This window comes from Magnolia sinica, chromosome 12 (genome assembly GCF_029962835.1).
Source record: "Magnolia sinica isolate HGM2019 chromosome 12, MsV1, whole genome shotgun sequence".
Lineage (NCBI taxonomy): Eukaryota > Viridiplantae > Streptophyta > Magnoliopsida > Magnoliales > Magnoliaceae > Magnolia > Magnolia sinica.
In genome coordinates, this window is record NC_080584.1 from 57,743,310 (window position 1) to 57,766,801 (window position 23,492).

General features: G+C 40.2%; 1 protein-coding gene across 1 annotated transcript in view; it reads right to left on the minus strand.

Annotated features, from left to right (window-relative positions):
• LOC131221420 (uncharacterized) overlaps window positions 1–11,642 on the minus strand; it is an 80,453-nt gene extending 68,811 nt beyond the window's left edge. The window contains exon 1 of the mRNA XM_058216674.1: window positions 11,560–11,642. The gene's annotated coding sequence lies outside the window, so the exon portion shown is untranslated. The remainder of the gene's footprint in view (window positions 1–11,559) is intronic.
• Between the last annotated feature and the right edge of the window lie 11,850 nt (window positions 11,643–23,492).

Genomic DNA, 23,492 nt, shown 5'->3' on the forward strand with positions numbered 1-23,492 from the left:
CGCACCCTGTTTGAAAACAGTTGGACCACACCGTATATAACAGTGGGCCGTACCCTATTTGAAAATAGGTGGGCCACACCATATATAATAGCAGGCCGCACACTATTTAAAAATAGGTGGGCCACACCATATATAACAGCGGGCCGCACCAGTTTGAAATAGGTGGACCACACCATATATAATGGTGGACCACACGTTAATGGTAGGTGGGCCGCACCACACTAAGGGTAGGTGGGCCGCACGTTATTAGTCGACAGGCCAAATCTGGCCTAGTAATGACCTATTTTTCAGAGTCCCTACTACACGCTAGTGGATGGACCTGGCCTAAGCCCAGTTTGACTCTCAATGGATAATGCATTTAGGCCCAAAGCCGGGTCACCAGTTTCAACAAGAGTCTAATGGGCCTAACTACCTTAAGTCGGGCCCAGATAGCCTTATACATGAAACCTTCCACATTAACCAATTGTCCATATACTTGATGCTTTAAGAACTTACTGTCTAATGTAAACAAACTTCTCTAGGGAACTATTTGAGCAGAGTGGGACCACTAGCTTCTCAAGGGAATTCGTATCAAGGGACGCCCTACAACTTGTCTGGTAATGATTCTCTTCCCCATGGGCTTTCCACTTCCTACTAGACTAAAAGTAGTGGTTATAGTGATTTACTGGCTAGTTAGGCTTATGATAAATTATGTGGGAATAGACTGCATTTAATTGATATACTTATTTAAATTGATGACTCCCATGCCTTACACTTGTTTAGATCGTTGAGCATGTGTATTGGATTATCCAAATGATTAAATTAATTACTCATTACATGCGCCATGTGTTAGCTCATTTAGTCTGTAATTGAAATGTCAATGAATACATGCATTGTTCTCTATTTCTTACTCATAGTAGGATCCATGCTGCTGTTATGATACACACATTATTGAAACCTCTCCATGGGAAACTCTAACAAAGGAGAGTCCGTACTTAGGGTGTAACTAGACTGGTTGCAATACAAGTAGGCCCCTGACATGGAGGTTTTGGTTGTTGGCATTTAACTATGGGGTTTACCATCCATGTGTGGTTTCACCTAACTGACTTGGGATGAACTTTGCAACCTTTTAAATATCGCTGCTTACTCGTCTTTGAACCATTCATGTCGTCATATTTTAATTGTCATACTTAGAAATTTCGACATTTCATTCCCACTTAGCAATGGTGGTGGCTCCTTCACATTGAATTTATTGACCACGTGTTGGTGGGTACTACACACACCCTAAGGTGGTAGTCTCATGGGTCAAGGATGGTGGTCATGGGACACTATGCCCGAGCCGTCGGCCTACGCCAGGCCACGAGCTCCCCATAGTGACCGTGAGCTTAATTAAATTGGCTTAGTGTAATTAGACTAATGACGAATTAGCTAATCATACATACATGGCACAGATCAATATCTATTGCTATCGTACGTGATGTACGTATTCTGTCCAACTAGATGAGTATTCCCAGGTCGATGATTGCATGGGTGACTGACCCACTGTCCGCATGGATGAGCATCCCCAGGGCGATGATTGCATGGGTGACGAGCCCACTGTTCGTACGGATGAGCATTCTCGGGGCGATGATTGCATTTCACACATCCATGCATATAATAAGACTGCATCTGTCATGTTTTGATTTGGCTAGATGTTTTATGCTATTTCTTGTTTATGGTGGCGGTGTGTAATCTTGAGGGGAGATCACACTGAGCTGGCCACTCATTCATCAATATTCAACCATACAGAGGATATAAGGGCAGATAGACTCACAGTATATCAAGAGAAGGTTGGAGCTGAGGAGGAGCCTTGCGAAGAGGAGCCGTATTAGGAGGCAGCGGCATATTATGGCCTCAACTAGTAGTTTTCCTTTTGATAGTTTATTTAGAATTGTTACATTTGAACTTGAAGTTTTGTATGTGGCCCCCAGCTGAGTGGGCCAGGATATTGTTCACATTTTGGATTATATCTATGCTATGTTTCATTTTCGCCATTTGCACTTTGAATTACCTATGGATTACCATTTTTATTAGTTAACTCCTGGGTTTTTGGATTGCGAGTCGTGTACTCAAGTTCTGAAAACTAGGGTGTTACACTGAACTTGCCATAATTCTGTGATGTATTGAATCCCCCATTGCACATCAACTATCATGGTTGAATAATCTTGAAAGGTTAAACTCGGGATGTCGATGATCTATTTGAATTTGTTGAAACAGGCACCACACTAGGTGGTTGATTTACTTAATCAGGCACATATTGAACTTGCAACTCTTTCTCATGGGTAGGAGGCTCTTTGGCTATAAAAACATTAATAGCGGTTGGTGAAGCATTACGATCACCCTTTCTGGCTCAAAATTATGAGAAATTACTACACTAGTAAGTACACTTCATAATTAAGTTCCACTGGGCATGCCAAAATTGTTCTTTTTGCACGATCACTACAAAATGAATATTGATGATAACCAAGTAGTTTTTTTACTCCCATCGGGCGTGCCAAATTTATTGGCGCTCGGTTTATTTCTTGTCACATGTAATGTGTGTGCGCATGCTAGAATCGATATAGTGCCTTGATCCAAATTGATCAACTTTGACCCCAAGCACCGAAATAAGTAGATATGTCCAATATGAATGTTTATGATTCGATTCTGAGAAGATCGACCACTTACTTAGCCACTTGTAGAATTTTATAATAATCAAGCAATAATCAGAGAGTGGGGTTCTTCATCCGAAGATGGGTTGCTTTGTGCCTTCCACATGAAAGGACATTTGAAAAAAACTAGTGCAATCAAACAAATGGGGGAAAAAAAAACCTCATAATTGGTGATTGGTCGCGATAACAAGAATGTCTCTTAAAAGAACGATGTGATATAAAGAACAAATCCAGCAACCCAGCATATAAACATAGATCTAGATTACAACTAAAAGACTATAGCTAAGAATTACCATTACTTAATTATCGTTAGTCCAAGGATAACTGATATAAAGTAAATTGATAGATTTGTTTGGTTTGATTCGTGTGAGATATCTTGTTCTATTGGTTTCCTTTATTATTTATAGAGTTCTATTGTAGGTTAATTTTTCAGAAGCTTCTTTCATTAATCCAGCGGTTATAGTAGTCGAAGGGACTCTCTCTATCCTTCTCTTTTTACATTTATCTTTTGTGATTGTTCATCTTCTTTCGGCCAAACTTTGTTTCATTTCTCGATCGCCTTCTATATCTTGAATTACTCAACTGCAATTCTCTTTTCGCTCATTAAACTTTTAAATAACTCGGCCACATCACTTCCTCGACCATCTAATAACAAGTAAAATTGGATTTATGAGAGCTATGATTCCATAAAAATACTCCAAATATCTTGAGGATAGTTTCATTTACCTCTTATTTCTCATACAATGTCACATGTCACGTACCCTCTTATTGACTTTTTTTGAAATAGTTATAAATATGGTACAATAGTACCTATACCATTTATGTCGGTCGGCCCTTAGGCTATTTTCATCCACCCTCAAGTGTAATTACCATGTAAATGGGTAATAATTATTTACCTAGGTAATTACCACATCTTTCCCATGCGGATGTGACAGCTTACTTTTTTAACACTTAAATCGAAAAATTTATAAAATCAATGTAGGGCCCATCATGATGTATGTGACTTATCTACACCACTCATTTGTTATGCCAGCTGAATTTAGGGCATGAGGTGGATCCAAAGTTCAAGTGGACCATACCACAGGAAATAGCGGGAATCGAACACCTATCATTAAAAACTTCTTGGGTCCCTTAAACGTTTTGGATTAAGCTGATATTTGTGTTTTCCCCCTATCCATGTCTGTGTGACCCTATAAACGGGTTAGATGATGAAAAAATCTCAATGTGGGCCCAGAGAAGGAAATAACCTTCAATGGTGGATGACTTAAGGCCATTGTTTCCTTTCGTGTGGACCATTTTAGTGTTGGATCTACCTAATTTTTCAGCTCATTCCCCAAAATGTTCCAATAAAATAGATGGACGGTGCAAATATACCATATACATTACATAGATATATCATATACATTACAATGGTGTCCATAAATTTAAATGTACACTTTTATATCGATTTTCAAGGTGGAATTACTCTCACATTTTCAAGCAAGATGAAAAAGTAATAATTACTTATTTACCAAGATTTACATGTATCATGAAAAATCAAACAAACAATAATTAGGATTGAAAGCCATGCTATTTTCTACGTGCTCGTCCATGATTGACTTGCATTTTTTTATTTTTGTTTTTGTTTTTTCTGAGGTTAGCTTGTTAGTACACACTCATGTCAGTACACACTCCATGTTAGCCACCCCTCGCTAAGGATCAATACTGATGTAGAGCGGGTCGCGGATAATTTCATGGCCAAGATAGATCAGAAAAGGCCCAGTCGACGACAGAAGTGATCCAGACCGTCGGACCTTAGATCGGGCGTATCTCACAATCCGAAATGAGTTATCTGACGTAAAATATATGATTTTGGGGTAGAATGAGCTACTTTAGCCAACCAACCCCGCTATGCCAGGTTGCACAACCCAAAATTGTGAAAAACCCCTTGATCGATGGTTGTTTCCCTGTTTTAATTTCATTTTTACTACAAATAGTAAGTTTTAGTTTGATTATAACTCTTCATCCGTCGGGCTTTAGGAGTTGCACTCAACGTGAAAAGAGCTTAGAATAATTAGGAGAACGATTTGGTGAAGCCAAATAGGACACTTACTATTTTTGGCCAAAAACCTTGTGCACTAGTAGATGTCACGACCGTCTATAAATAGTAAGTTTACTATTTATAGTAAGTCACGAATTCTAGGAGTTTTAGTTGTAGTTTGATTCTGATTTCTTTCCCATTACTTGGTACCCCTATTTAAAGGGTTGTGAACTCGTTTTTATTCATCAATTAATCAATTTTGAATTTATTAGAATTTATTTCTATTTTGCTACTTTCTTTCCTCGTGGATTCGAGAAGTCTCTGCGACGAGTCCAGAGAAGCTCCGTGGATTCGGAGTAGTTATCCTCTTGAGGAAGACGGTGCTCGACCTCACGTCCTCCCCTGTGTCAGTTTGGTATCAAAGCGAGGTTTCTCCTTGGATCGATGACTTCTAACAACGGGTCGGGCAACAATCTCATGGGCGATGCTCCAGGGAATTTACCTTTAACGGCGACATCTTTCGAAGTAGCGCAATGAGAGAAATAGCAAGTCATGCAAGGGCTGAAGGCTTCCATCAACCGAATAGTGGATCTCTTGGCGAAAAACCTATGGCAACTCCGTGTTCCTAGTAGTAATCCTCCATCGCCAATTGCTAAAACTCGTAATCGCCCCGATCGCATGATAGTACTGGCAATGCATTCAAGGGTCATTCCTAAGGAAGGGGGCTCCAGTGAGGAGGAAATCGATGACATAATCTTTTAACACCCCAGACATGGTGACGATCGAGTAAATTGAACAGATCGAGAATTCAAGATGCGGGTTGATATTCCTAACTTCAATGGCCAACTACATATTGAGGATTTCCTCGATTGGCTTTCTGAAGTTGAGCAATTTTTTAACTATATGGACATCCCTGAAGCAAAGAAAGTAAGCTTGTGGCCTACAAGCTGAAAGGAGGAGCTTCAGCTTGGTGGGAACAACTGCAACGCACACGAACTAGGCAGACAAAAGCACCAATCCGCACCTGGCAGCAGATGAAGCAGCTACTACGTGCCCGATTTCTCCCTAGCGATTACGATCAGGTATTATTCCAACAATACCAAAATTGTCGATAAGGTAGTCGGTCAGTGAGAGAATACGCAGAAGAATTTTATCACCTGGCGGCGCGTAACGATTTGGTCGAGACTAAATCATAGCAAGTCGCCCGATTCAACGGTGGATTGCGTATGGCTATCTAGGATCGGGTCCAGATGCAGTCCGTCTGGACAATGAATGGTGCGATCAAGTTGGCTACTCGGGCAGAAACACAACTTGAACGTCCTAACACACGAACCTATCCTACTGCAAGGATTCCTGTAGCAGGTCTGCCCCAGGGAACTGCACAGCCCAAGGGAAAGGAGCCTTTAGGAGCACGCACTCAACCTCCTACATCTGAGAACCGAGATCAGGGAAATAGGCAAGCTAAATCCCAAAGGGGCGTATCGACTGCTGCTGGTCTAAGTAGAATTTCGAACTCCTATGCTCGGCAAAGGCCCGATAACTGTTATCGTTGTGGCCAACCGGGCCACCTATCAAATACTTGTCCCCAGTGAAAAGTGGCAAACCTTGCCATCACTGATGGTAGTGCTGATAATACTTATGAAAATTTAAATATTGAAGAACAGGAGCATACCACCGAGGATAAGGCAGATAATTCAGGTTGAGTTCAGCAAGATCACGGCGAGTCGCTTGTCATGAGGTGACAATTATATGCGCCAAGAAAAGAAGTGCATCCACAGTAGCATAACATCTTCCACACTAGGTGTACGGTGAATCGAAAGGTTTGTGACATGATCATTGATAGTGGGAGTAGCGAGAACATTGTCTCCAAGGTCATGGTGAAAAAATTACAATTGAAAACGAAGCGTCATCCCTCTCCATATTCAATCGGTTGGATCAAGAAGGTCAGCAAAACAAAGGTAACTAAATGGTACACCATATCCTTTTCAATTAGCAAACATTATAAGGATGAAGTAGTATGCGATGTGGTTGACATGGAAGCATGTCACATACTACTTGGTCGACCTTGGCAATCTAATCGTGACGTCACTCATAAAGGGTGAGATAACATATATATCTTCATCAAGAACGGCCGGAAGACCATATTGGCCCCTATAGATCCAGAGGGACCACCTGAAACTTCTAAAGTGGAGGGCCATTTTCTCTTAACCATACGGGATTTCGTGGAAGAATCTAAAGAAACAAGACAGACTTATGCATTAATTATAAAAGGGGAAGAACTCGAGTCTACCATCATCCCTGAAAGACTACAACCTGCTACATAAATTCAAAGAAATCTGACCAGATGACCTTCCCAATGAGTTACCCCCCATGAGGGATATCCAACATCATATCGACTTTCTCCCTGGGTCCAATTTACCTAATCGTCCTCATTATCGAATGAGTGCGAATGAATGCTAGATTCTGTAGGGATAAGTAGAGGAGTTGATTCGTAAGGGTCTTATTCGAGAAAGCATGAGCCCATGTGCTGTGCCAGCTCTATTAACTCTAAAGAAAGATGGGAGTTGGCGCATGTGTGTCGACAGCCGAGCCATCAACAAAATCACCATAAAATACAGGTTTCCTATACCACGGTTGGACAATATGCTGGACATGCTAGAGGGTGCAAAAATATTCTCTAAATTGGACCTAAGGAGTGGCTACCATTAGATTCGAATACAGTCGGGTGATAAGTGAAAAACGGCCTTTAAGACCAAGGAAAGATTATACGAATAGATGGTCATGCCCTTTGGTCTTTCGAATGCGCCTAGCACATTTATGAGATTGATGAACCAATTTCTGAAACCTTTCATTAGGTAGTTCATTGTAGTTTATTTCGATGATATTTTGATATACAGTCAAGACGAAACCACCCATATGGAATACCTCAAGAAGGTCCTTCAAGTGCTAAAAAGTGCAGCTTCATGACAAATAGCCTATTATTGTTGAGTTTTATTGTAACATACACGGGCATTCAGGTGGATAAGGAAAAGGTAAAGGCAATCAGAGAATGGCCGGTTCCTACAAATAGTCGCGCAGTCCGAAGTTTTCATGGACTGGGGACATTCTATCATCGGTTCGTGAAAAATTTCAGTACCATTATGTCACCAATCATAGATTGCATGAAGAAAGGGCAGTTTCAGTGGACTGACGAAGCCGACAAGAACTTTGCCGAAATCAAGTGTAGATTATCCATGACCTCGGTTCTTGTACTTCCCAACTTCGACAAACTCTTTGAAGTCAAATGTGATGCCTCACATGTCGGAATTGGGGGAGTTTTGTCTTAAGAAGGTAGGTCAGTAGCCTTCTACAGTGAGAAACTTAGTGATGCACGCAAGAAGTGATCTACATATGAAATCGAGCTATACGCGGTGGTCCAGGCACTACGACACTGGCGACATTATTTGATTCAAAGGGAATTCATACTTTACACGGATCATCAAGCTCTCAAATTCAATAATAGCCAAGCTAATATTAACTGTGTGCATGCTAGATGGATCTTGCTTTTGTAGGAATTTACGTTCATACTAAAACACAAGTCAGGGCAACAGAACAAAGTAGCAGATGCATTGAGTCACCGTGCAACTTTGTTAGTCACTATGAGCAATGAGGTTGTCGAATTCGAGCGCCTAAAAGACATATATGCCGATGACAACGACTTCAAGGACGCATGAGTTAGATGCCAAGAAGGTCACCCCGACGACTTACATATGCAAGATGGGTTCCTTTTCAAGGGAAATCGACTATGCATCCCAAACAGTTTGCTAATGGAACAGATAATCCAAGAGCTACATGGAGGTGGCCTCAGTGGACACCTTGGGCGAGACAAGACGCGATCTCTTGTGGAAGAATAGTATTACTGGCCGCAATTGGTACGTGATGTGGGAAAGGCAGTCCAACGTTGTTATATTTGTCAGACCTCCAAGGGACAATCTCATAATACGGGCCTCTACACCCCATTACTTGTGCCTGACGACCCTTGGGAGGATTTATCTATGTACTTCGTACTTGGTCTCCCACGAACACAACGCGGCATAGATTCGGTCTTTGTGGTAGTAGATCGTTTCTCCAAGATAGCGCACTTTATTCCATGCAAGAAGACTCTCGATGCAACACAGATGGTGAATCTATTCTTCAGAGAAATTGTGCGACTACACAGGGTTCCCAAAACTATTACTTCTGACCATAACACGCAGTTCATAAGCCACTTTTAGCGGACTTTGTGAACTCGATTCGATACACGACTTCAGTTTAGCAGCGCCTACCACCCACAGACTGACGGTCAAACTGAGGTTATGAATTGCACGTTGGAAAACCTCCTTCGATGTATTTCAGGAGAAAAACCAAAGCAGTGGGATTTGACTTTGTATCAAGTAGAGTTTGCATTCAACAACATGGTGAACCGCTCGACATGGAAATCCCTGTTCTAGATTATTTATGGACGAGTACCTCGCCTCACACTAGACTTGGTCTCTCTGCCCAAGCTCTTAGGCATGAGCATTGCAGTAAAACCTATGGCTGACAAGATCATGGGCATTCATGTGGAGGTACAAACCAAGCTACATGCCTCGAACGAAAAGTACAAGGAGCAAGCGGACAAGCATCGGCGACAAAAGGTATTTGAGGTGGGCGACCAAGTAATGTTCTATCTGTGCAAAGAACAATTTCCTACCGGAACGTACAACAAGTTAAAGAATAAAAAGATTAGACCGTACCAATCATCCGAAAGATCAATAATAACGCTTATATTGTTGATCTTCCAGATGACATGGCGATCTCACAGACTTTCAACGTCGCAGACCTGACTGAGTATCATGACCAAGCGCAGGATGAGAACTCGAGGACGAGTTCTTTTGAAGTGGAGGGGACTGATGTAGAGCGGGTCGCGGATAGTTTCATGGCCAAGATGGATCAGAAAGGCCCGGTCGACGACAGAAGTGATCCGGATCGTCGGACCTTAGATCGAGCGTATCTCACAATCCGGAATGAGTTATCTGACGTAAAATATATGATTTTAGGGTAGAACGAGTTACTTTAGCCAACCAACCCTGCTACGCCGGGTTGCGCAGCCCGGAATTGCAAAAAACCCCTTGATCGACGGTCGTTTCCCTGTTCGTTTTTACTATAAATAATAAGTTTTAGTTTGATTATAACTCTTCATCCATCAGGCTTTAGGAGTTGCACCCAATGTGAAAAGAGCTTAGAATAATTACGAGAACGGTTTGGTGAAGCCAAATAGGACACTTACTATTTTTGGCCGAAAACTTTGCGCACTAGTAGACATCACGATCGTCTATAAATAGTAAGTTTACTATTTATAGTAAGTCATGAATTCTAGGAGTTTTAGTTGTAGTTTGATTATGATTTCTTTCCCATTGCTTGGTACCCCTATTTAAAGGGTTGTAAACTCATTTTTATTAATCAATTAATCAATTTCGAATTTATTAGAATTTATTTCTATTTTGTTGCGTTCTTTCCTCGTGGATTCGAGAAGTCTCTGCGACGAGTCCAGAGAAGCTCCGTGGATTCGGAGTAGTTATCCTCTTGAGGAAGAGGGTGCTCGATCTCACGTCCTCCCCTGCGCCAGATAACAAGACCTCAAGTGTTGAAACGAGGTATCTCCACTCAAATTGACTTGCATTTGCTCATGTTCATTTTTGCAGTACTCCTGTACTAATTCATTTCCAAAATATGGAAATCAGGTGTGGGCAAATCAACCAGCAAAAATATGGAAATCGGGTGTATGGATGCTAACTACTTCCATTCCAAAATATGAAAAACGGGTGTAGACAAATCAACAAGAAAAATCTAAAAATCGGGTATAATACTTTTATTCCAAAATATGAAAATGTTGTCAAATCAACCAGAAAAAAGAAAAGAAAAATGGAAATCGGGTGTAGGGATGGGGATTACCTGCAGCCTTTCCGCGAGAAGTTCCTGCATAAGGATGTTGGGTGGGGCTCACTGTGATGTTTAAGAGAAATCCACGTATCTATCCATTTTTCTACCTCATTTTAGGAGATGTAATAAAAAATGAGATGGATAAAAAAATGTTCGTGGTCTACACGAGAGGAAAAACTGGGAAAAGAAATTCCTACTGTTGAAGCCTTCCTCGGTTTCACCGTGATGTTTACATGCCATCCAAACCGTCTATAAGGTCGCAATAAATAAAGCCTACAAATAAAGCCTAATACAAAATATTTATAGTCACAAGAATGTTTCAACGGAGCTCACTGAATCCCAGCTTTCTTCTCATACGGACTACTGAAATGAAATTTTCACAAGCAACTCAGTGCGCCCCAACCAGCGTCCTTGCGCAGTAATTTCCTGCGTAAGCCTTCAGCAGAAATCCCTGCAGGGGTTCGTGCTGTCCTAAGCAATGTGGGGCACATTGGTTTATGTGTAATATCCCAGATCAGTTTAGGAATAAAAGCACCCACCAATTGGGACCTTTTCAGTGTGCATCTTGACGTTTGTATGCCATCCAACACCTTCAAGATGACTCCGAATTGGATAAAGGGAACAAACAAATATCAGCTTCATATGGCCCCGGGAAGTTTTCAACAGGCCCCCGTTGAATCCCCACTCCTGTGGTGTGGTCAACCTGAGCTTTCAATCTGCATTATGTTTAAGATCATGTTTCCCAAATAGATAGACGGAACACATACATCAGAATACGCCCACATAGCTTAGGGCTGCAGACAATCTCAGTCTCAACCAGCCGGTGTAGATATCACACTTGTCCATCAATGAAAGGAGGCATACCAGAATAAAATGTAGCAGGCTGTATCGTACCATTTTACAGAATGGAATTACCTAACAAGCACATACCTTCCAACCAATGGTTACTCGGGGAGCTACAAATTCAATAGAGATACTTCTCCATGAACCTCTAAACACCCTTCAATAGAAATTAATCCATTAATTATAAAAAATTTCCTGCGTGTAGAAAAGAAACCGATCAAGACATGCGTAAATATATGTGGAGAAATAATGGGTTAGATGAGGAAGGAATCAAAGAAGAACGCCAAGAAGAAGCATACAGGAATATAAGCTCAGGATTCCACACGATAGCTAGAGAAAACCAAGTGTTTCAAAAGACAGAAATACCATGAACGTTTTGCACTACTACTAAAGATGATCACTCATTCTTTATATATAGATGACATAGATGTACTCCAAAAGATACTTTAAAAACCCAAAAACCGGACTAATGGATACCCAGCCAGTCGACCCAACTTGGTGTTTCGTAACTAATTTATAAAGAATGTTTGTAATGAGCTTCCTAGTGTCTCAACTGATTACCCGTCAATTGCAGTTGACTCGGCACATTTTCTCTTTGGGTGACGAAGCTTAGAAATATTCTCCAAAATATCGAGATTGTGTCCTCAAAAGATATGGTGCAAGTGGGATGATCTAAACCATCCAACAGTGACAAACAAACTCCTAAGTTGGTTGGTGTCATGGTTCAATCATTGTGCAACTTATCGATCCATTGTTGGTGTCCAATGATGCCGACACAAAATATGATTGATTTATTAGGCATATCTGGGTGAAATTTTTATAGGTAAAAATATTAAAACAGTACTGTATACTATATCCTGTATATATTCGTTTTTTCAATTAAAACTCCTTTGGTATATTGGTAAACTATATAAATATTTCATTTAAGGATTACATAAATAACACACACACACACACATATATATATGTATGTATGTATGTATTTTCATGTGATTTTTCTTTAAACAATACCGTATGGGTCACAACCAATATGCAGTACACAAGAGAGGAGAGAGGGAAACCGGTTCCCATGAAAACTCTTTGAGACTTTTTGAAAACTCTTCTCATGTCATGTGTATATACAATCTGGGCATACATGTTCTTCATCTAACTTAAATGAAGGGTTCGATAATAGATTAAAATGTTTTGTAACTCAAGTGGGGCCAGTGAAAATCAAGAGTGAAAATTTCCTCTCACTTTTTTGTGAACCACCAAAATTTAGGATCAAGCTAACTCTTTGAACTCAAGGGTTTCATGACGTGACTTAACAAGTGGAACATTCAGATATTTTGTTCACATCATGTGAGATGGACTATTCGGCCTTTCATGACATGACTTGTTTAGTTTTTGTGATCATATTATGTGAGATGAGTTCTCAAAAAGTTCTCACAAGTTCTCTTGACTTGTTATTAGAAGAGCATATATATATATATATATATATATATATATATATATATATATATATATATATAAGCTAATAAAATAGACAAGACAGATTGTTATATGGGTGTTTAAAAGTCAGTCCATAGTTTATGTTAGTCATTTGTTATATTGTAAGTGCACTCATTTGTCAATCACATGTGTTAATGTTTTAATGAGTTGGTTGAGCCCTTTGAAGTTGAATACCAGAGACACATGAAAACTTAGAGCATGAGGAGTTAAGAAATAGGTCAATTGAGGTGCCTTGGGGACCTAATTTTAGACTCTATTAGGTCCAAAACAACCTAACCTCTAAATGATCCATTATCCAATAGGTAAGCCCTTGTTTGATCATGCCTAGATATCATTTAAAGATTTAGAGCTACTGTAAAATATATAGCCCAAAATAATAAAACGTTAGGCATTTTTGATAGGATCTCCATCCTATCGATAGGCCATCAATAGGATTCGATTTTATTGAAGGTCATCATCGATGACATCTAAGAACATGTAAAAATTGACCAGTGAGAAAACTGCATAAATCGAGAATTCTTTGATCTTATTGAAGGGATTTCGATCTTATCGATAGAGTTGTTATTTGCCCTTTTTATATATGTTGCAAATCGATTTCTTATAAAAGGCAAAGCCATTCAAACCTTGGACAAATTAAAATGATGAGTTTTTGGTGTAATTAGAGCCTATGTGATTCCTCACTCATTATCTCTTTCCTTGTAACTACCCTGATTTTTCAAACTCATGTGAAAATGAGACTAACCAAATTAATAAATTGTTTTGGTGGCCATTAATAGAACCAATCACTTAGCCCAGTCGGTAAAAGCACTCTCACCTTCAATCTCTTTGGCAAGGAAACTCATACACATTTTTGCATATATAATACTATCACCTTAACATGAAAATTTTAAGGTAAAAAAATATTGAAATAATATTTTATATACATTTTGGTATATATTTATTTTTAATTATATATATATATATATATATATATATATATATATATATATATATATATATATATATATATATATTGATACTTGACATTAATATCTAGTTCAAGGATTAAGTAATTATAAATTTATCTTCTATTTATTTCGAATTATTTTTCTTTGATTTATAATAAGTATTGATTTATTGAATTGGTCACTGCCGATTCACTATACGTATCGGCTGATATTTGAAACATTGAAACCTTTAAGGCATGTCAAACGCACTCCTTATTCTAGCCCTTAATAATTAGTCAATCCGTGTCTCCGAAAGGAAGTCAAGTAGCGTTGATGTGGGGTACCGTGTCTTACCTATCGTAATCTTTCTTTCCTTTTTTGTTTGTTTTTTCTCCGTGTCCCTTTCATCTTTCTGAAAAGACAAATGCCACCTCGGTGTGTGTGTCAGCGACTCGTTAGTTGTGTAGCACGTGAACCATAAAATAACTAACGCCCCTGTTCAATTCGCACGTCCGCCGTCCTGATCAGTGGATAAGTTTGGACGGTAATCCTTCCAGACAGAGCCTTGCTGGGGTGGACCGTGATGTATGAGTTTTATCTACAGCATACATCATTTTTCCTCTATCATTTTAGGGTAGGAACCCAAAAATGAGGCAGATTCCAGCCTTAATTAGAGCACACAGTGGTGATTTAACGCACACCATTAAAAACTTCTTAAGAGTCTTGGAAGTTTTTGATCAAGCAGATATTTGGGTTTTCCGTTAATCCAGGTCCATATGACCTTATAAACACGTTGGATGGCAAATAACTATCTCAGTGTGCCCTAGCAAGGTTTCAATGTTGGGTGCCATCATGGCCTACTTAGCCTGGATGTGACTTTATTTTGAGTTCATATCCGAAAATAATCTATAAAAATGAATGGACGGCATGGATAAAACTCATACATCATGATGGGCCCCATATAGCCCATGCCTGGACGGATTATCGTCCACATAGGGCAGGACGCAATCGGCTATAGCCTCTTGGGCCTAGCTTCATTCATTGTGGTACACGCTATCCTAGACTCCACATGCTTGAAAAGTTAGCCAGTGTGGTATGAATGCGATCACCAAGTCATGAAGCTAGCATCCATCCACAAATTATAGTGATGTTTGTCATCCAACCTGGTCAAAATTATGGTCACACAGGGCTCCTTATGCCTTTGGTAGACTTTCAGGAGTTTCAACATGGAATCATGGGATTGAGCACACATTGTGGCGTGAGTGCATGGGTTTGTGGGGGTGTGAGTGCATTTGTTAAAATAATAATAATAATAATAATGTCAGACAGACATTGATGGATAATACAAATGCTGACTTGATCAAAAATTCTTGTGGTCCAGAAAAAGTTTTGTATGCTAGGCGCTAGGCCTTTAATTTCCATTGTTCCCTATAAGGTGGTCCACTCAAGCTTTGGATATGTTTTAATTTTGAGCTCATGCCTTAAAATGAATTGGATAAATGGATGGACAACATGAATATATAAGACGGATTTACAATAGGCCCCACAATTTACTCAGCACGCAATCTATGCTGGCCCATGTATTTACCACATATCTACAAAAGTGGACCGCCACATTCTACAAGACGAGCAAAATGGACTAAAGTTTCCCAAGAAAAAACATGCACTACGGCCCACCTTATCAAGAGCTTTTTCGGTACGCATATTAGCGGTTAGCATTGCAACCCAGAATGATAGTGGCAGAGGGAGCTGCCCACATTCATCCCGCTTTCTTGAGATATATCCCCTCATTCAAATGCGCCAAAAAAGGCCGTCCTTTATATAAAGTCCGAGCTGTCAAGGCGCACTTGATCATTTTCTAGTTTACTTTTTGTACTTAAAGTGAAGAGGGACGCAATGCCAATATATTGCGCACTTATTGGTGCATGTTCATTTCTCACCCGCTGTTTGCATGGAAGCAGACTACGTACTGAGTAAATCTACGGGCCTGCATGCGATGGATGTATATGACTTATACACGCTGTCCATTCACTTTTTCAGATTATTTTAGGCCATGGCCCTAAAATCCAAGCATATCTAAAGCTCAAGTGGTTCACACACTACAACAAAAAGAGATTTACACGTCATTTGCTCTACTTTTTCATCGGCGCTATGTAAGACCTACCCGACGGATATCTTACTATAAAAATAAAAAAAATAATAAAAAATAAAAATAAAAACCTACTGGCCAGCGCGACTCTCTCCTATTTTCTCTCTCTCTCTCTCTCTCTCTCTCTCTCTCTCTCTCTCTCATGGCTACTTTGGGATCTCTCCAGCTGCAGCAACCTGCTTTGGGATCTCACCGTAGTATATAGATCTGCTACTCTCTTGTTTCCTAGGGTTTTGGATCTATTTTCTGTGCATTGTAAGGTTTTTTGACTGGTTATGGTGGGGATTTACTAGATCCAGAACTAGGGTTTGGATTTCAGAAAATTCAAGTGAGAAGATGTTTTTTCTTTTTCCATTTTTCATCTGTGGATTTCTTATGTATTTTTAAGGACTTTCTCCCTATCTATCTCTCTCAAAACCCTATTCCTCGACCCTCTGCTGCAGTTCGGTCTTCTGCTGCTCGTGAATCTCAGATTCTCAGGTATGATGTAATGCTCTTCTCTTCTTGTTGTTGCTTTCTGAAATTTAGAATACTTGATTAGGAATATGCTTTGTTGAATACAAATTCCTAATTAGGGATTTGCGTTGTCGAATCCATTTTTAGGGATTTGCATTGTCGAATCCATTTTTTGGGATTTGCATGGTCGAATCCCTAATTTAGAAGTGCTTATTACATCTGCAGATTCTCGAACCAGGGTTGTTGATGGTGTTGATCCGATTCACAAGTTCAAAGGTATTTGTCACGCCCCAAACTCAGAAACCGGGCTCACAAAATTTTCGATTGCCGAATCCGGCGCCGACAGCCTCCGTAGAACCCCATTCTCGGCTCCCAGCGCCCATTCGCCAGGTTCCGATCCTGGGATACTATGAGGAGGATTTTCAACATCAGTTTGATTTATAATAAGCATAACCAAAGGCATAACCCACTAATAACAACCAAAAACTCCATCACATTTTCACTATGATCAAAAACTTTACAAGTATAATGAGCATAAAGGGAAATACAATGATGATAGACCAAAAGCTCCAAAATGATCTGCTACGTGCTCAAGCCTCAGCGCTGCTGCGATCCAACGTCACTTGCACGCAACGGTCGTGCATAAGCTTATAGAAAGCTTAGAGGGTGGTGAAAGTATGTGTTCAAGGTGGTAATGCAGTTATGAGTATCAGAGTAATGCGGAACATGCTGATGAGAAGCCAAGAATACCATTAGTCGTACCAAGGCCATGCGGTGCAAAACATGAATAATGTTGGCTATACCAAGACCATGTAATGCGAAATGCAACTCAAGCATACAAATCCTCATCTAAGTCCACATATCGATACGGCTCAAAATCTGGAATATCACCAGGGTCTAGTACACTCCAAGCCAGATTGTCGCCCCATCGCGCGCAATAAGGTGAGTGGAAAAGACCTCACTATCTACCTGCCAATATCGGACTCGGCTCGTCAATAGCGGACCCATTCCTCAAGCTGGTCAGACTCAGCCCAGCATTGCCCCCTACTCTCGGGCGGGTAAGGCCGCACCCCCTTCCAATTGACCACAACACAGTAGAAAGCGCAACCGTCTGGTAATCGGCACTCGGTGCTCATGCACCCACTCGATCTAGACATTAGAGCAACCTCTTGGTACCATAAAGGTTTATGGACTTTCACCCATGGATATCTATAGCACTCATGTAGAACAAGATTTTCGGTATCCAATCCTGCCAACCACGATACGCCTGTGGAGGTTACGGCCTTGATGTCGCTAGGGCGTACAGTAACCATATCACACAATGCGAATGCATGAATCACACTATCCAGTCATGCAGCAATCCTGCGCGTATCATGCGCTCATGTAGGGCAACACCCCCTATCCGGGAGCCCCTAAACAATCTGCCCGAAGGCATATGCCATGATCAGTCACTTCTCATATCAAGCATACATATGATGCGTATGATCATGAGTTATGGAGCTATACTACACATGTTATAAAGTAATGCATTATCCTTACAACGCAGATGGCCTAGACGGCCTACACACAATGAGTACAGGCATATCAATGGGCCCTAGGGAGGGTCGTAATGTGGACATTTAACCAATATTATACTTGCAATGTGGATGTCAAACCAACATTGCTCCCAAGGCACGACTGTCATAAACATCATTACATAAACCATGTTGGGATCACACATTGCAATGGACCTTAGGTACGTCCCATTGGGCCTTAAATACATCAAATGGGCCAAATCACATGGGCCTTATATTCATCAAGTGGGCCACATCATGGGCCGCACCAATAGGCCTTATGTACATTGCAATGGGCCATAATCCGTGGGCCTTAGAGTGCATCAAATGGGCCTAATCTCATGGGTCTTATGTGTATCAAATGGGTCACACCAATTGGGCCTTATATGTACATCAAATGGGCCTCAACCCATAGGCCCCAATACATCTTAATGGGCCTTAACCCATGGGCCATAAATGCATCTAATGGGCCTTACAACATGCCAAGTTGGGGTCCACTTGGACTATGGAACTGGCCCATTCTCTAAGCCCATGCCATAAAATGACCTTTTTAAAATGGATGGACGGGTTGGATGTAGCACCTGCCTCATGGTGGGGGGTCCACATGAAGGCCAACCATCACATATTTTATATAATATAATATATATTTTATATATAGTATATACAATATTATATATATAATATAATATTATATATATATATATACACACACACACACACACCCACACACACGCACACGCACACAAACACGCCCACCGTCCCTGGACGGTGGGGATAGAACACAAACATCACAGCGGGCTCCACTGTCTGCCTGGACGGTGGCAATAAAACACATATCACTGTGGGCTCCATGTGGGGCCCACCATAATGTTGATACGCCATCCAACCTGTTGAGAAGGTCACGCAGACCTGGATTGAAGTGAAAAAACAAATTTCATATTGATCCTAAACTTCTGTGGACCTAAAAGGGGTTTCAATGGTAGAGTTCAATTCACACTGTTTCTTATAATGTGGGCCACCTGAGTCTTGGATGGACCTGAAATTTGGAGGGTGGTCCACTGCCCTGAGGGCCCACCATATGAATGGATTGGATGACAAATAAACATCAAGGTGGGGCCCATGGCTACAGCCGTGGGTTACTGGCCGTCCGCCAGTCCCTCCGTCTGCTGGTGCATATATATATATATATATTGTTTTTCTGATTCCTATGGTTTTTCACAGGTGGGGTCCACATCTAGAGAATCCACTCCGTCCAATGGCCCTCCATGGCTCCAAACAAGCAAAAGAAGTCCAATATTGGGCATATTTCAGCGTATAAAAATATTAGAGAAGGTTTCAGTGGTGAAAACCTTCATTTGCTACGGTATGGCCCGCCAGGACCTTAGGTTGACACCATTTTTCGGTTCAACGCCTAAAATGAGGTTGGGAACGGAATGGACGGCATGGATTGAAGACATACATCAAGGTGGGGCCAAAATAAGTGGGCCTCCCCCATTGGCTTGGAACCAAGCTAATATTTGTGGTTTCCAACAAACGTCCAGCATCCCTTGACGCTGGACTTAGCAATACATTAGAGGTGGGCCCTGCTTAGGTGGGCCACCTCATGAAGGATGGTGTGGGTACAGTACATATAAGGTGGGCCCCACTCATAGACAGCTTGGATAAATTACTTACTTCATGGTGGGGTCCATTTAAGTGGGCCACACAACCTCATTATCATCACAAAAAAAAACATAAAAGGGAGAGAGAGATATAGAGTGGGACCCACGTGATGGAGGGACCCCGGCACTATGGGCCCTCTCTTGCACTAAATCATACATCAAGTGGGTCCCATTACATATGACCCATTAAATCAAAATCCAATGGTGGAGATCCCTTCTCCACTAAATTAGACGGTCTAGATGACCCTAAGTATGTAAGGAAAATAAACATCATGATGGGGTACATGGAGAATGGCCCCATCATGGAATGATCATGATGATCCAAGTGGGTCATCGGCCACATCTTAGGGTCCAAAGTGAGATCCAAACCATTGATCGGTTGGCCTCACTTGACCCATCTTAAAAACATTAAAACTACCCTATCAAAGCACCCACCGCTTGATCTTCTTGCTCCCTTGGCTTCCTTAGCTCCTTGTGCTTCTCTTTGATGGAGGAAGATGAGAAATGAATGGCTAGGATGGGAGATCTAGGGATGAAAAGGTGGGCCTCACACATGCATTTTTCTCACCATGGGAGGGCTTGGACGTGAGGCTCTTAGTTGCTTAGGAATGACTTTGAAAATGAGAGAGAGAGACTTGTAAGGAGAGAGGGATGGGTGATATATGTGTTGATGTGGTGAGTGATGGGTGTACGAGCCCTTTTTGACTTTTGTGGCAAAAGTTGTAAGAAAAGTAAGGCTTGTATAAGAACTTTTTGACTTTGGGGCTTGCTTGGGAAATGGTGAAAGGTGATGTGTACTTGACATGATGGGATAGATTGATTGATTGATTGAGGTGACATCTTGTAGAGATTCTCTTGGCTTTTGCAACGCGCGGCGTTTTCCTCGCACCGAACACTGGCCCACATCTCCCGACCAGGGTATCGCCTCGGGGAGCGAGCCGCGGCATCGGAATCGCGGCGATGGTGCGGTCGCTATGGTACAAGTCTTGGGTTGAGTCGACTCGGGTTGACGGCATGAGAATCAGGGTCGCACGCAAATACTGGTTAAGGGTAGAAGGTTGCCGAAATTCAACCGGGAAGACTGCGGAAGTCTATGGAATGGTACAGTCTAGGATACGGGGCTTATAGTATTAGCTAAAACCTTCATATATTGTTCCTGTCTGTATCTTGTCCATTATTTTTGTTGAAACTGTTTTAGGATTTGAGACGAATCACCAACAGATAGTCCATTCTGGAAAACAAATCATTCTTCTTCGTTAGTCTTCCTGTGTGCATGACATGTATCAAAGCAATATAATAAAGATGAATGTTGAATGTTTTTCTTCCCTAAAATAACAACATCTGCAAGTTTCATATTAAGAAATTATTTTTGACCTATCAAGTCTTATAATAAAGATTTCTTGTAGTTGATTGTTATAATTTTGTAATTAACAGTTGAAGGACGGTTGCTAGCATAGCTGACATTATCTCAAATATACAGCTGCTAGCACAGCATGGTTGATTCAAATGATCCAGCAACTGAAGTACAGAAGCCTAAAGAACCAACTCCTACTACCAACATCACCCAGCCAACTAGTACAGAAGATAAACTCTGCTGCCCCAAACTAGTAGAAACCCAAAATACAATAGAGTCTACCAACCAAAAACAAATATCCATTCCCCTTCTGTCCATGCGTGTGTGTTCTTCTTCTTTTTTTTTTTCTTGCTTTCTTTCTTTTTTAAAAAAAAAAAAATAATAATTTTAAGGTAAGAAGAGTCATCTTCAGAAACATTTATTCAACCCCTTCCTTAAGAGATATGATCATACATGCATGGAACGGTAACGGTAACAACCACTATAATTGTTGTTATGATAATGGCCATATCGGCTGTTATGGCTATTTAAAAAGTAAAAAAAAAATAAAAAATAAAAATCTGTCTAGGGAATTTTCCTTTGGAGAAGTAAAATGTCAATAGCATTTCCATTTCAAAATCCAAGTGTTCTACATTAAAGAAATATGTTTGGAATTTTTTTCTCCTCAGAGGATGTTTTTAATATGGCAAGTATGTCTTACAGAAAGTCAAATGGTAGTAGATATGTGCACTATTTGATTTACAGGGAGAACACTTTTGTAACATTATTATTATTATTTATTTTTCTTATTGAATGCAGGATCAGTGTATACTGGGGTGGATTTTTGTAAAAGGCTATGCGGCATCTCAGTTATTAGAAGGTAGACTGTCATAGTTTGTTGTGAGTACTATTATCAGTATTATTTCCACCTTTTAAGTATTGAACATGAAGAACATCTTATTTATGCAATACCTCTTCCCATTTTTCTGAACCACTCACATCTTTGAATGTGTGGATTTTATTTGGATGAAGAGGTCACGATCCAATGAGTTTCTGGGTTACTTGGAACATTCTTTTTAGTTTTTGGAATCTATGTGCTGGTAAGAATGCCAATCAATGGAATCCTGGCATGTGCTTCAGGACTTTTGCATGATATGAAACATTTTTTTCCTTTCAGGTTCCATCTTTTTTGTTATTTACTGCAATTTTATTTATTTATTTATAATATATTTGTGGATCTTTTTTTGACTAGATTAAGTGGGCCTGGATTGTATTATTAGAGTGGTTCTTTCACCCGCAATATTATAAATAAAATGGTGTAGAGAGATCTTTCTACACTTTTTTAATTTACTAGGTTTGTTGTTTTTTTTTTAAAAAAAAAAAAGAAAAAAAAGTCAAGAGTTTCCATAAGAAGGCATGGGATGAACCTGTGCCCTGGCCCCATCTGCCTCAGTTTCAGCCCCTCCAGCAGTTGTCCCTACTCTGTTTTGATCTCTGGTTTGCTGCTACAAGTTGCTACTCTCCCCTGCTCCGTTTTAAGCTCTGGATTGCTGCTGGAAGTTGCTGCTCTCCACTATTATGTCGCTCCTTGCTGCATCTTCAGTGCTCTTCGCTTTTATGGGATGCATCTTCATATGCCAAAGATCAAACACTACATATCTTGACCTTTTTCTTGGTGTCAATCAGCTTGCTATTTGTATTTGCCGCTGTATATGTAGCATTCTTGCATTGTGTGAGACATCCATATTTAATAGTTAGCACTGTTATTATATATAGCTTGATGGTTAGCACCGTTATTTACTTGCAAAGAGTCAGTCTTAATCCAAAAATCAACATTAAAATAGAAAACTGCAATTTATGCAAGTAAAGAGAATCTTTAAAGCTTCACATTGATTTACTCAAGACTTAAAAAAGGACTGTCAACTGATTAGCATCCTTTTAATGGGTATTACTACAATTCTCTATTTGTTGTTCTGTCATTTTTGGTGCTCAATGGAGAGCAAAACTGAAAGTTGTTGTCCATATGTTAAATTTCCAAACAAATTTCCAAGTTCTATATTAGTATCTTCTAGAATTTCAGCTATAGATTTTTTTTCCCTTTTCGGATGAAATTCAACATGATCTTCCAAATTGTATATCTTTGATTCTTAGAACCAATGCAAACAATATCTTCCTACATAGCTTTACAAAGTAAGTTAGCGGGTTTCTTTCCATTTGTTTGCCAGGTATTATTCATCAATCTCTTCCATAAATAATTGATCTTGCTTAATTTATATTTTTGTCGCTTTATTTATATGTTTTCCTAGAGGCCCAACTTTTAACTCCTCAGAACCCGCTCTGTCGTAAGATATTACGGTGTATAACGGTTCCCAGTAGGTTAAGCTGCAAGTTATTATATAGAGTTGGTTGAATGTCAAGTTATCAAAACAAAATTCATTTCTTTAGTTTAAA